The sequence below is a fragment of the Elaeis guineensis genome, chromosome 16 (assembly GCF_000442705.2).
Source record: "Elaeis guineensis isolate ETL-2024a chromosome 16, EG11, whole genome shotgun sequence".
NCBI classification, from domain to species: Eukaryota; Viridiplantae; Streptophyta; class Magnoliopsida; order Arecales; family Arecaceae; genus Elaeis; species Elaeis guineensis.
The window spans coordinates 35,404,449-35,420,316 of NC_026008.2; positions in this window are offsets into that span (position 1 = coordinate 35,404,449).

The window sequence follows — 15,868 nt, forward strand, 5'->3', positions numbered from 1 at the left end:
TTTTTTCTAAAATAAAAATATTTTTTTATTTATAATTTCAGCAGCATACAAAACAGCACATAAAATAATTTAATTATAACAAGTAACAGCAATGTGCATTGTGTTAGTAAAAAATAATTAGTTAAATAATTAAATAATTTCAACAGTAACACTAAAAAATAATATACAATAATTATAATAATTTGAGCATCATATTTCATCCTCATGAAGACCTGACCTGACTCGCCCCATCCCAACCCCACCTGCCCTAGCCCGACCCAGCATGGACTGGACTAGACCCAACCCGACTTGACTCCACCCGACCCGCCCCAGCCCAACCGGCCCCAGCCCGACCCGACATTGACTTGACCCACCCCGCCCCACCCTGGCTCCGCCGTCCCCGGACCCAACCCGAACCAACCCGACTCCACCCGACCCGCACCAGCCCGACCCAGCCTGACCCGCCCCATCCTAGCCCAAACCAAAATCGACTAGGCCCGGACCCTACCATCCCCGACCCACCCCATCCCGACTCGACCCGCCCCAGCCTGACCGGACCCGACCAGCCCCAACCCGACCCGCCCCACCCCGGCTCCGCCTTCCCCGACCCTAGCCCGACCTGATCCGGCTCCACCCGACCTGCACCAGCCTGACCGGACCCTGCTCGACCGGCCCCATCCAAACCCGACCCACCCCAACCCAGGCCTGACCCATCCGAACCCACGCATGCCCGGCCCGCAGGCCCCGTAGTCCGCAGGCCATGCATGCCCGGCACAACCACGCCCCGGCTCGTCATTGCTGGCTCCAGCTCTGGCTTGTCGGTCCCTCCCGAGCCCTCCGTCACCGGCCCGGCCCACAAGCCCCGACATAGACGCGACCCGACCCCATCCCGACTTGCCCTTGCCGGCTCCGGCTCGGCAGCCCCGGCCTCTCCCCAGCCCGTCGTTGTCGGCCCCGGCAATCCCTGGCACGCAAGCCCCACGTGGCCACGGCCCGCAGTCCCGACTCAGGCACGCCATCCCCAGCATGTCGGCCGCGGCATGCCGGCCCCGTGCCGTTCCCCATCCCCGTCCCTAGCCCGAACCCACCCCAAAAAAAAAATATGAAGAGTTGATGTCGTCGGCTCTGGCTTCGGCTCGCCGACCTCGGCCCCACGTCGTCACCCCCGGCCCACCATCGTCGTCGCAGCCCGCAGGCCCCACATGGCCTCGGCCCGTCGTCCTGGCCTGGGTGCGTCGGCCCAGGCGCACCGTCCCCGGCATGCCGGCCCCGGCACGTTCCCCGTCCCCGGTTGAAACCCACCCCCAAAAAAAAAAAATAAAAACAGAGATGAAGTCGACTCACCTCGACGGCGGCGGTGGCGGTAGTGGCAGAGGAAACTGGGATGGCGGAGAAAATCGAAGGCATCCGGGACGCCGTGGGGGGAGGAAGCTCACGGGAGGAAGAAGCCGGACTGCCGGGGGGAAACGAGGAAGAAAAATGGGTTTCCGATGGGAGTTGATGGGATGTGGAGTATTAGCAATACAAATTTTTGTCACTAATAATTAATTTTCATCGCAAATAATTTGAACAAAAAATATTTACGATGAAAAATTGATTTTCATCGCTAATAATTTCCGCTAAAAAAAAATTCCGCGGGAAAAATTTAGCCCTAGGAAAATATTATTGACGACGAAAATTTTTTATTTCATCGCAATTACATAATTATGTCGAAAAAATTTTTCGTCGTTAATAATTAATAAAAAATAATTTTTTATTTAGAAAAATTTCTTCTGACCAAGTCTTGTTCTCCGTATTATTTTTTTTCATTCATGTTTCATTCATCTCTTAGCCACAATAATGCAATAATATATGTATATATATGTGTATATATATATATATATATATATATATATCTGATGTAGTAAATATATCAACTTTCTTGAATATTTTAGTAATGAAATGGATAAAGTATGGTAAGAATAAAAACTTGCAACAATTCTGCCGCTTCTCATCGATAGTCATCTCGATGAAGCATGGGTGATGTAGTGCAAGCATCCACTCCTCAAGGGCCTATACCACCACCTATTATAGAGGACTCGTAACGATTCAACGACCTGATTCGACTGGTCCAAGCATTGACCAACACCGTCCAGCATTTATAGCAAACCACAGAGCAATAACAACCCCCGTAACATGCTCCTCAAACTGTGCCCTCTCCATGTAGCCAGCAAAACTGCTTCCAGAGAATTCTCCTCGAGGTGCGCATCATTCTGTCCTAATCGATCGACAATCACCATCCCATCAGGGTCCAGGCATGAAGAATAATGCCAACATTCTCCGATCTCCTCCAATGGAGATTCGACCTTGGGCTACTCTCCATGACTCACAAAATCTCGTCGGGAGGAGGATCTTGAGCAAAAGGTCCGCAAGATCAAACGTCATCTGGACGAGATTCAAATGGACAGCCCAAGGAATGACGACATCCTCAGCTTCAATTTCCAACCATCTTTCTTTTGATCCATCCTTCAAGAATTGATTTTGGATTGGTTTAAGATGCCACAGATAGAGCGTTATAAAGATTGAGGATCAGGGTTATCTTAATATTCTACATTTTTTTTTTGTGCACATATTATTTTTTAAAAATTATATAATATTTATTTTTATAAATATAAAAAAATTTACTATAATATATCTAAACATCCTTCAATAAAAAAATTTTCATCGCTAATAATCTGTAATTTATAAATTTTTAAAATTTTTTATTTTTTTCAAATATTAACGATAGAAATTTTTATAGTAAATAGTGATTATTTATGATGAAAATATATTTTTTATCATAAATATATATTATTTATGATGGAAATAGAGTTTTCATCATAAATAATTTGTAATTTCTAAATTTTTAAATTTTTTTATTTTTTCTCATTTATTAGCGAAGAAAATTTTTTATCATAAATAATAGAATATTTATGATGAAAATTAAATTTCTATCATCAATATTAGATTATTGACAATGTTAAATTTTCATCATAAATAATTTATAATTTTTAAATTTTTAAATTTTTTTATTTTTTTCATATATTAGTGACAAAAATATTATGTTGTAAATACTAGAGTATTTGCAATGAAAAATTTACTGTTGTTGCTCCTAGATTGATTTTGATGATTACAAAGCAGATTGAAGGGATACAAATAATTTTAAAATGAAAAAGTTCTTATGCTTTTCAAGGGCAAAATCATAATTTCACTAAAATCCTGATTTGATAGTACCATTTGGTAGAATAAATGATTTGAAATCTATTGGTGAAAATTTCATTGTGTTTGGACTTATATTTTTGAAGTTATGAAGGTTTGAAGTGCATGAGTCGACTCATGAGTCAACTCATGGCACTGTGAGCTGATTGGCACGCAAAAATTCTCCTTGGCACGCTAGTTTTCTGGCTTGGCACGACCTGTGAGTCGACTCATGAGTCGACCCACAAGGCATGAGTCGACTCATGAGTCGACCCCTGCTAATTTGAGCCAAGAATTTCCAGAAACGCATTCTCTGGTTTTTGCAACAGAGGTCGACTCATGAGTCGACCCCTGAAGCATGAGTCGACTCATGAGTCGACCCCTGCGACGGAAAATGTCAGCAACGGCTATTTTTTTGTCCGTTTTAATTGCCATTTATGCTTCCTAAAAATCCTCTAACGGCTCTTTATCACCTAAATTGTTTTCTCTTGCTTCTAATGCTACAAAATGCTTTAAATGATGAAAGAAATTGCAGATTAAATAGCGGATCAAACATGAAATCAAAACAGAAGAGAAAGAGAGGAAAAGAGAAGAATAGAAGAAAGGATCCAAAATTTGCAAGAAAAAACCTGAGATCAACGAAAAATCCAAAGAGAAAAAGAGAGAGGATCCATAATATACCAGAGAGATTGTGAAAGAGAAAAGCTAGATCTTTCAAGGAGAGAATTTTTCACGCCTATTGTTTCAACCTTGATCTAGAGATCGTTCAAAGCTTTCAAGAGATCTTCAATCAACAATCAACCTCTTCTCAAGCATTCAAGCGTTCATCCACTTTGAGAAAATCCGAAAAATGGATTCTTCATTTGAGTAAAGCTTTTATTGTTATATTTGCTCATTTAAGGAGCTGTTATTGTATTAATCTGTGCTCTAAATACGCTTACTCTTTGTGAGTTTTTGTTCTTGTGTTTGGAGGATTTCCAAAACAAGGAAAGGTTGATCCGAACCTGAAATCGGAGTGTTTTGGGTTTACTTGTACCCGGAAAATAAGTGTTCTAGCTTGGGATAGCTAGTGTCGGAGTTTCCGACGTTTTATATTCGGATTGAATACAAAGGATAGTGGATTGAAATTCCCAAGTGGGATCTTGGGGAGTGGATGTAGGTGCAAGGTTAGCACCGAACCACTATAAATCCTTGTGTTTGTGGTGTGCTTTATCGCTTTATCTTATTTCTTTATTATATCCTTGCAATCCTGCTTTAGGTAATTAATATTGAATTAAAGTCTTTGTTTTGATCTTCATAAGTAATCTGTTGGGCTTAAAATTTTTTAGAAACCCAATTCACCCCCCTCTTGGGTTGCATAGCTGGGCAACAAGTGGTATCAGAGCCGGTGCTCTAGCCCTTCTTTGATCTAACAATCAAAGAGCCAAAGATCTATGGCAATCCATGTTGGAACTTCTCTAGCCGAGGGGCAATCAACAAACCGACCTCCACTTTTTAATGGGTCTAATTACACCTATTGGAAAGCTCGGATGAAGATTTTCATACAAGCACTCGACTATGATATGTGGAGTATCATAGTGAATGGTCCTCACACACCCATCAAGATAATAGATGGTGAGGAGTCAACCAAACCCGAGAAAGAATGGGATGAGGTTGACAAGAAATTGGCACAATTAAATGCCAAAGCCATGAATGTTCTTTATTGTGCACTAGATGCTAGTGAATTTAATCGCATTTTTACTTGTGCATCTGCTAAAGAAATATGGAATAGGTTAGAAGTCACCCATGAGGGAACAAATCAAGTAAAAGAGTCTAAAATAAACATGCTTGTACATAAATATGAATTGTTCAAAATAGAGCATGATGAGTCCATAACTGCTATGTTTACTCGTTTTACTGATATAATCAATGGTTTAAAGAGTCTTGGCAAATCTTATACTAACAGTGAACTTGTAAGAAAGATTCTCAGATCACTGCCAAGAACTTGGGAAGCCAAGGTGACTGCCATCCAAGAAGCAAAGGACTTGAACACTCTACCTCTAGAAGAGCTTCTTGGATCCTTGATGACTCATGAACTTAGCATGAAGCAACATCAAGAGGATGAAGTCAAAAAGAAAAGAACCATTGCCCTCAAATCCACAACTTCACCTGATTATGAAACGGATGACTCTGAAGATGAAGATCAGGATGAGGAGATGGCTCTCATCACCCGAAAATTTAAGAAGTTTCTAAGAAAAAGGAAACAGGGGATGAGAAAGAAATTCACAAAAGGGGATCAAAGCAAAGAAAAGAAGAAAGATCAATCCCCTATATGCTACAAGTGCAAGAAGCCAGGATATTTCAGATCCGAATGTCCACAATTGAAGAAAGGTCCAAAGAAGTTCAAAAAGAAGGCAATGATGGCTACCTGGAGTGCGAGTGATGACTCAAGCTCCGACGAGGAAACCTCAACAGAACAAGCCAACCTATGCCTGATGGCACATGAAAATGAGGTAACTTCTGAATCCACTAGTGAATTTACTTTTGAAGAATTGCATGAAGCATTCTATGATTCAATTGATGAATTAAAGAAACTAGGGAAGAAAAACAAAGAGCTGAAATTGAAAAATCAGTCCTTAGTAAAACAAGCTGAAAATCTTTCAATTGAAAAATTCACCTTGATTCAAGAAAATCAAAACTTAAAGGATGAAATGAACAAGCTGAAATCTATAGTAGATAAGTTCACCTTAAGTTCAAACAAACTAAATATGATCCTTGAAAATCAGAAAGCTATATATGATAAAGCTGGACTTGGTTATAAACCAGTGAAGAAACAAAAATTTCTGAAGGATATTTATTCAAGTAACAAGTCTACAAATATTACTTGTTTTAAATGTGGAAGAATAGGACATAAATCATACACATGTCTTATTAACAAATATGCAAACACAAAGAAAATATGGGTTCCAAAAGGAACCATTCTGACTAACCTGAAAGGACCCAAGAAAGCTTGGGTACCTAAGACAGATACTTGATCTGTGCTTGCAGGTGTGTCTAGCATCCCAAGAAGGAAACAGGAAATGGTATCTTGACAGCGGATGCTCGAGACACATGACTGGTGATGAATCACAATTCATCACACTTGATGCTAAGGATGGAGGGATGGTCACCTTTGGAGATAATGGCAAAGAAAAGATCATCGGGATAGGTAACATTGGTATCATTCCCTCCAAATACATTGAGAATGTTTTATTAGTTAAAGGTTTAAAGCATAACTTACTTAGCATTAGTCAATTCTGTGATAAAGGGTATAAAGTAAGTTTTGAATCATCTGTTTGCATTGTGACGAGTCCTATTAACGATGGCATTAAATTTATAGGACATAGGCATGGCAATGTTTATATGGTAGACTTGAATGATTTAACTAAATTAGACATGCAATGCCTAGTTTCTTTAAATGCTAAAATAAATGAGACTAGTTGGCTGTGGCATCGTAGACTTGCACATATTAGCATGCATTCTCTTTCAAAATTAATTAAAAAAGATTTAGTTATCGGTTTGCCAAAACTGAATTTTGAAAAGGATAAAATTTGTGATGCATGCCAATTAGGTAAACAAACTAGAGTATCATTTAAATCCAAAAATACTATTTCAACTTCTAGACCTTTAGAGCTCTTACATATGGATTTATTTGGACCAACAAGAACCACAAGTCTAGGAGGAAAACGATATGGATTTGTAATAATTGATGATTACTCTCGTTTTACTTGGGTTTTCTTTTTAGCTCACAAAAATGAAACTTTTCAAATTTTCACTAAATTTCATCGAAAAGTCACAAATGAAAAAGGGTTTTCAATTCAAAATATTAGAAGTGATCATGGAACAGAATTTGAAAATCATGACTTTGAAAATTTTTGTGATGAAAATGGAATTGGCCATAACTTCTCTGCTCCTAGGACACCCCAACAGAATGGGGTAGTAGAAAGGAAAAACAGAACCTTAGAAGAAATGGCCCGTACCATGCTTTGTGAAAGCAACCTTCCTAGATATTTTTGGGCAGAAGCTATTAACACAGCATGTTACATTTTAAATCATGCTTTAATTAGACAATTTTTAAAGAAAACCCCCTATGAACTTTGGAAAGGAAGAAAACCAAATATTGCATATTTTCATATTTTTGGTTGCCGATGTTTTGTATTAAATAATGGAAAAGAAAAACTTGGTAAATTTGATGCAAAATTAGATGAAGCAATCTTTCTAGGTTACTCCTCCACTAGTAAAGCATTTAGAGTATTCAACAAAAGAACTTTAGTAGTTGAGGAGTCCATACATGTTGTCTTTGATGAATCTAACGATCTTCCTTCAAGAAAGAATGAGGGTGTTGATGATGCAGATCCACTAATAAAAGGTATAAAGGAGATCACTCTGAAAGATTCAGCAACTCCAGAAGACAAGGATCAAGAAGACGAACAAAATGAAAGAGGTGAAGAAATTCAAGAACAACCTCAAGGTACAAATGAATTACCCAAGGAATGGAGGTATGTTCACAACCACCCTAAGGAGTTAATAATTGGTGATCCTATGCATGGGGTAAAAATACGTTCTTCACTTAGAGATGTACTTAATCATTGTGCATTTGTATCTCAACTTGAACCTAAAACTTTTGAAGAAGCTGAAAATGATCATAACTGGATTAATGCTATGCAAGAAGAACTTAATCAATTTGAAAGAAATAATGTTTGGACCTTAGTGAAAAGACCTAAAGATTATTCAATAATTGGCACAAAATGGGTCTTTAGAAACAAATTAGATGAGCATGGAAATGTAATTAGAAATAAAGCAAGACTGGTTGCTAAGGGATATAATCAAGAAGAAGGAATTGATTTTGATGAAACCTTTGCACCTGTTGCTAGATTAGAAGCCATTAGACTTCTACTTGCTTATGCTTGCTTTATAAAATTCAAACTATTTCAAATGGATGTTAAAAGTGCATGGATATATTTCTGAAGAAGTATATGTAGAACAACCCCCTGGATTTGAAAATCATGCTTTTCCCAATCATGTCTTTAGATTAAATAAAGCTTTATATGGTCTAAAACAAGCACCTAGAGCATGGTATGAAAGGCTAAGCAAATTTCTACTAAATAATGGTTTCTCAAGAGGCAATGTAGATACAACCCTATTTATTAAAAGAAACCAAAATGATATGCTAATTATACAAATTTACGTTGATGACATAATTTTTGGATCTACTAATGAATCCCTTTGTCAAGACTTTGCTAAGCTTATGCAGGGGGAGTTCGAGATGAGCATGATGGAAGAACTCACCTTCTTCCTCGGACTCCAAATCAAACAATCAAAAGAGGGAATCTCCATCACCCAAAGCAAGTACACCAAGGAACTACTCAAAAGATTTGGAATGGAGAACTGCAAACCAATTGGCACACCAATGAGTCCCTCATGTAAGCTTGACAAGGATGATGAAGGTAAATGTGTAGACTTAAAATACTATAGAGGTAAGATTGGCTCATTATTATATTTAACTGCAAGTAGACCTGATATCATATTTAGTGTTTGCTTATGTGCAAGATATCAATCTAATCCTAAGGAATCTCATTTGAATGCTGTTAAAAGAATCCTTAGATACTTAAATGGTACACAAATCATAGGATTATGGTACTCTAAGGACTCACAAATTAATTTGTTAGGATATTCTGATGCTGATTTTGCTGGATGTAAATTAGATAGAAAAAGTACAAGTGGAACTTGCCAATTTCTTGGAGTAAACCTAATCTCATGGTTTAGCAAGAAACAAAATTCGGTAGCACTGTCTACGGCTGAGGCCGAATACATTGCAGCCGAAAGTTGTTGTACTCAAATCTTGTGGATTAAGCAACAACTCGAAGATTTTGGAATCAAACTTAATGAAACACCAATAAAATGTGATAATACAAGTGCCATAAATCTATCTAAAAATTCAATTCAACACTCAAGATCTAAACATATTGAAATAAGACATCATTTTATAAGAGAACATGTTCAAAACAAAAATGTAATTCTTGAATATGTTTGCACTGAAAATCAATTAGTCGATATCTTTACAAAGGCCCTTAGTGAGGATAGATTCTATGAAATTAGGAGAAATCTAGGAATTCTAGATCCATTTGCCTAAACTTCTCTTAATTGATATCAAATATTCTTAGAGCTCAATTTCCAATAACTATTCTGGTTCCAAAAGCTCAGTTTTATCACTCTAAAAACTTATCATTGAGCAAAATTCCTTCTTCCAAAATTTTGAATTTTTTTGGAATTTATTTGCATTTTTGCTGAATTTCTGAACTTCATGAGTCGACCCCCATGAGTCGACTCAATGGCAAACTTGTAAATCCCACAAACTTCCATCGGGTTCATTGTTTTTAAACGGGAAACCCTGTTTGTGAGATGACTCATCTTCTCATCGTCTTCCTTCCGAAAGCCGTTCCTTCCAACTCTTTTTTTGCTCCAAATCCAAGGATCAATTCTGAGGCAATTCTCCCTCCTACTCTCCACCAAAAATCGTCACCTTAGAAAGGATTTTTCTGTGCTTTCTCGCAGTGATTGGCGCGGGTGGAACGTGCCCTAGAACTTCACCGTTCATTCAAAATCCACTTCTTTTCTCCACTCTCTTGTGATCCCTCCTCCACTGAATTCAAGTCTTCTTGTCTGCTACTTTATTGGATATGGCTCCAAAGATGAAACTTCCCCAAAGAAGGAAATCAATCCGTGAGCCTGAGGAAATTGTCCGAAAGAAAAGGCATGCTCAGTCTTCCAGTGTTCCCAATCCAGTTTCAGTACCTGCTCAAGGTCCCTCTCAATCCTCCATAAGCCCCAGTGTAAATCCTCTTTCTGATAGAAAAGTAGAAACCGGGAAAAACATAGATTTTCGGTTCTTTGAGAAAGAAGGCTTTACTTTTGCTACCAAGATCAAAAATCAAGGATGAAAACTCTATTGCTCTCTTAAGGAAGTCACCTATGTTGATCTAGTCAGAGAGTTCTACCAAAACCTAAATTATGGAAACGGGTCGTGACTTCAACAGTCAAAGGGATTGACATATGCTTGGATTCTAGGATATTGAGAGAAATACTTCAGTTGCCTAGTGAAGGATACTCATATATGGAACTCCCAATTAAAGAAGAAGGGATCAGAATTATCTTAGGAGAAACTTTTTCAGGAAGTTTAAACAAATTGGAAGCAAAGATTTTGTCCATTGAGATGAGGGTCCTGCATCAGATTGTAACAAAACTCTTCTTTCCTAGGAGTGGTAGACATGACTTACTGTCTGACAGAGATGTATGTGTCATGTTTCATATCATCACTCAGACCCCCCTAAACCTCCCTGCACTTATGATAGAGGCCATGAGAGAAACTTTGAACAGATCCAAGGCACACTTGCCTTATGGTATGGCCCTTACTAGAGTATTCAGGAGGTTTGGAGTTAGCTGTGAGGGGGATACACCTACCAAGCTCTCACATGTGGACACTTTCAACCAACACAGTCTGCACCGAATGGGAATTACAAAGACTGTTGGTGGTTGGATCAAGGGCTCTGAAGAAAGAACTGAGGAGAGAGTTGAGGAAAGAGCTGAAGACAGAACTGAAGGCAGAATAGAAGAAGAAGGTCCATCTTCTCCTGTACATGACTTCAGGGCAGCTTCACTAGATACCCAGTTCATTCCTGATACTGAGGCTGGCCCTTCTGAGTTTACTAGGATGCCCACACCAGTGTTTCAGCCAGAGAACAGAGCACCTCATTCAGAGTTCAGACTGGCTGACGATCAGATCGAGCATATATCTCAGCGTGTGGCTTCTTTGCTGTCTAGTCAGTGGGGTAGTACTTCTTTTGCACCTGGAGCTACCTCTTCTAATCAGACCATTACTCCCCACATCTCCACTGTGTTTCAGATGATTTCAGATCAGTCCGTCAGGATACAGCAGCTTGAGGATACAGTCTGGAGACTGACTGGCAGAGTTCTTGACTTGCAAGGGCAAGTCCTTGCATTGGCCCATCCCCAGCCACAGGAGTCTACTATTGAGGTCACAGACCTCACTGCAGAGGCTGGCAGGCTCAGAGGAGCACTAGAAGGTGGATATGAGCTACTGAGGAAAGAGATCCGAGGATCGAGTGAGCAAGCTACCACTCAGTTCACTGCTCTACTTCAATCTGTTTCCAGAGCACTGAACGTACTTGATTCTATCAGACTCATGGTATCAGCCCTAGCATCTCAGCATTCTCAGCCTCCCAGTTCATCTCGTTCTCCTACTCGTGGCAGAGGCAGACGGGGTAGAGGATGCACTTCTGATCCATCATCTCCTCACCCTATATCTGATGACTCCGATCATTGGCTTATCTTGATCTTTACTAGGTCCTAGGAGCTAGTATCTTGTTCTAGGATCTATACCTTGGGGCCATGTATTGACAATTAGCTGGTTGAATTTTATTTTCAAGAACTATGTATTGAAACAATTATGATATTAATGGAATCATCTTTTACCTATATTTCTACCTCTTTGTAATGATCATATTTTGGTTATATATTTTCTTCTTGTTGAAATATTGTCTTCTCCTTGTTGTTGTTTGCTGTTGATAATTGCTATATTAAGGGGGAGCAAACATCTGTGAAAAACTCTAAAGGGGAAGAAATTAAAGAATGTTTCAAAGAAAAGGAAGAGTTAACTATGTTTGATGATGTCAAAAAGGGGGAGAAATTAAACAAAAATAAAAATTGAAATTAGACAAAAAGCAAAACCCTAAATTATGAGAAAAAGGGGGAGAAATTAAACAAAAACAAAGATTGGAAGATTAAAACAAATATTGGAGAAATTAAAACAAATATTGGAGAACTTAAACAAATATTGGAGAAATTAAACAAATATTGGAGAAATTAAACAAATATTGGAGAAATTAAACAAAACTAAGGATTGAAAGATTAAACAAAACTTTGAGAAATTTGGTATCAAAATTTGGTATCAGACAGAACTTAAACAAAAAGTCATCCATCAAAAGCAAAATCATAAGTACAATGCAAATAAATATTTTTTTATATATGCTCTGATATATTTCAAAATTCAAACTTGCTTTTGAAATTATACTCACCTTGATACATCTTAAGATATTTGTTTTACTCTGATACATCCTACAATTTCTTTTAACTTGCTCTGATACATGATAAAATTTAATCCGATTCAGTGTGAAGGTTTCTCTGATAAATTATAACATTTGATCTGATACAGTGAGAAAGTTTCTCTGATATATTCTTTTTTTTTGCTCTGATACAGTGTGAAATTTTCTCTGACATTTGCTCTGATACAGTGTGAAATTTTTTCTGACATTTGCTCTAATACACTGTAAAATTTTCTCTGATATATTATAAAATTTTCTTGCTCCGATACATTATAAAATCTTTTCTGATATCATTATAAAAATTATTTTTCTTGCTCTGATACATTGCAAAAGTTATTTATCTTCTCTTGCTCTGATATATCTTAAACTCAAAATGATCTAATACCCTTTTCAAATCTTTAAGAAAATGGACAAACTATTTTTGCATTTATATTACATGCCAAAAGAATCATACTCTTTTCAAGCATATACACCTAAAATGGATTCTTTTGAAATTAATGCATTAACATAAATATTTTTGTTCAAATATTTTGTCATCATCAAAAAGGGGGAGATTGTTGCTCCTAGATTGATTTTGATGATTACAAAGCAGATTGAAGGGATACAAATAATTTTAAAATGAAAAAGTCCTTATGCTCTTCAAGGGCAAAATCGTAATTTCACTAAAATCCTGATTTGATAGTACCATTTGGTAGAACAAATGATTTGAAATCTATTGGTGAAAATTTCATTGTGTTTGGACTTATATTTTTGAAGTTATGAAGGTTTGAAGTGCATGAGTCGACTCATGAGTCAACTCATGGCACTGTGAGCTGATTGGCACGCAAAAATTCTCCTTGGCACGCTAGTTTTCTGGCTTGGCACGACCTGTGAGTCGACTCATGAGTCGACCCACAAGGCATGAGTCGACTCATGAGTCGACCCCTGCTAATTTGAGCCAAGAATTTCCAGAAACGCATTCTCTGGTTTTTGCAACAGAGGTCGACTCATGAGTCGACCCCTGAAGCATGAGTCGACTCATGAGTCGACCCCTGCGACGGAAAATGTCAGCAACGACTATTTTTTTGCCCGTTTTAATTGCCATTTATGCTTCCTAAAAATCCTCTAACGGCTCTTTATCTACCTAAATTTTTTTCTCTTGCTTCTAATGCTACAAAATGCTTTAAATGATGAAAGAAATTGCAGATTAAATAGCGGATCAAACGTGAAATCAAAACAGAAGAGAAAGAGAGGAAAAGAGAAGAATAGAAGAAAGGATCTGAAATTTGCAAGAAAAAGCCTGAGATCAACGAAAAATTCAAAGAGAAAAAGAGAGAGGATCCACAATATACCAGAGAGATTGTGAAAGAGAAAAGCTAGATCTTTCAAGGAGAGAATTCTTCACGCCTATTGTTTCAACCTTGATCTAGAGATCGTTCAAAGCTTTCAAGAGATCTTCAATCAACAATCAACCTCTTCTCAAGTATTCAAGTGTTCATCCACTTTGAGAAAATCCGAAAAAGGGGTTCTTCATTTGAGTAAAGCTTTTATTGTTATATTTGCTCATTTAAGGAGCTGTTATTGTATTAATCTGTGCTCTAAATACTCTTACTCTTTGTGAGTTTTTGTTCTTGTGTTTGGAGGATTTTCAAAACAAGGAAAGGTTGATCCGAACCTGAAATCGGAGTGTTTTGGGTTTACTTGTACCCGAAAAATAAGTGTTCTAGCTTGGGATAGCTAGTGTCGGAGTTTCCGACGTTTTGTATTCGGGTTGAATACAAAGGATAGTGGATTGAAATTCCCAAGTGGGATCTTGGGGAGTGGATGTAGGTACAAGGTTAGCACCGAACCACTATAAATCCTTGTGTTTGTGGTGTGCTTTATCGCTTTATCTTATTTCTTTATTATATCCTTGCAATCCTGCTTTAGGTAATTAATATTGAATTAAAGTCTTTGTTTTGATCTTCATAAGTAATCTGTTGGGCTTAAAATTTTTTAGAAACCCAATTCACCCCCCCTCTTGGGTTGCATAGCTGGGCAACAACTGTTCATCATAAATATTCATTATTTATGATATAATATTTTCATCATAAATAATCTGTAATTTTTAAATTTTTAAAATTTTTTATTTTTTTTCAAATATTAGTGATGAAAATTTTTCATCTTAAATACTAGAGCATTTGTGATAGAAAATTAATTTTTATCATAAATATATAAATATTTGTGACGTAATATTTTCATCGTAAATAATCTGTAATTTTTAAATTTTTAAAATTTTTTATTTTTTTGCACATACTAGCGATGAAAAATTTTTATCGTAAATAATCCATCATTTACGATATAATATTTTCATCATAAATAATATGTAATTTTTTAATTTTTTAAATTTTTATTTTCTTTCAAATATTAGTGACCAAAATTTTTCATCATAAATACTTAAGTATTTACGATAGAAAATAAGTTTTCATCGAGAATACGTCTGTATTTGTGACATAATATGTTCATCGCAATAATCTATAACTTTTAAATTTTTAAAATTTTTTATTTTTTTTACATATTAGTGATGAAAATTTTTTATTGTAAATAATATTAATTTACGATGAAAATTTAGATTTTCTCGTCAATACTCTATTATTTACGACGTAATATTTGCGTCGCAAATAATCTTTAATTTTTGAATTTTTAAATTTTTTTATTTTTTTTCAAATATTAGTGATGAAAATTTTTCATCGAAAATAACATATATTTACGATGAAAATTTAATTTTCATTGTAAATACTTCCATTATTTACGATGAAACTATTTTTGTCATTAATATTTAAAAATTTAAAGTTAAAATAAATATTTTATTATTTATGATGATTAATTTCATCGTAAATAATATGTATTTACGATGAAATTTTATTTTCATCGCAAATATGAAGATATTTATGATGAAAAATTATTTTCATCATAAATAAATAATTATTAGCGATAAATTTTTATTTTCGTCGTAAATATCTTTATTTACGATGAAATATATTTCCATCGCAAATAAATTCATTACAAAAAGTGACATTTCTTGTAGTGTCATATGGGAGCACATTGCGGCTAGATGTAAACCATCTCATAGTGAAAAATAAAAGGTTTTAATTAAGACAAACTACTTGTTTAGCCCCAAGGAGCCCATTATTTTTCCAACCAATAAATTAGCGAAAGTGGTATGGATCCATAGATAAGTTAACCCAAATGACAAGATGACAAGTGAAGCTAACCTATTTATGTTGTAATGTAAATCCATCATCTTTATACACCATGTATATCCCTCACTAAAAAAGTTTCATATGTCTGATTATATCTTGTAATTTACAAACAATTGTCAAACCATTGGATAGTTACACTATTTATTTACTTAACCTTAAACCAAAATTAGATGTGTGCAACTAAAGTCACAGCAATTGGGTAGTAAATTTTAAGTAGTAAGAGAAAAAAAAATATGGACAAAATTTTCTTTCCATTCATAATCAATCACTATAACGAATTGAGTAAGATCTATAGAGAGAGAGAGACGTACA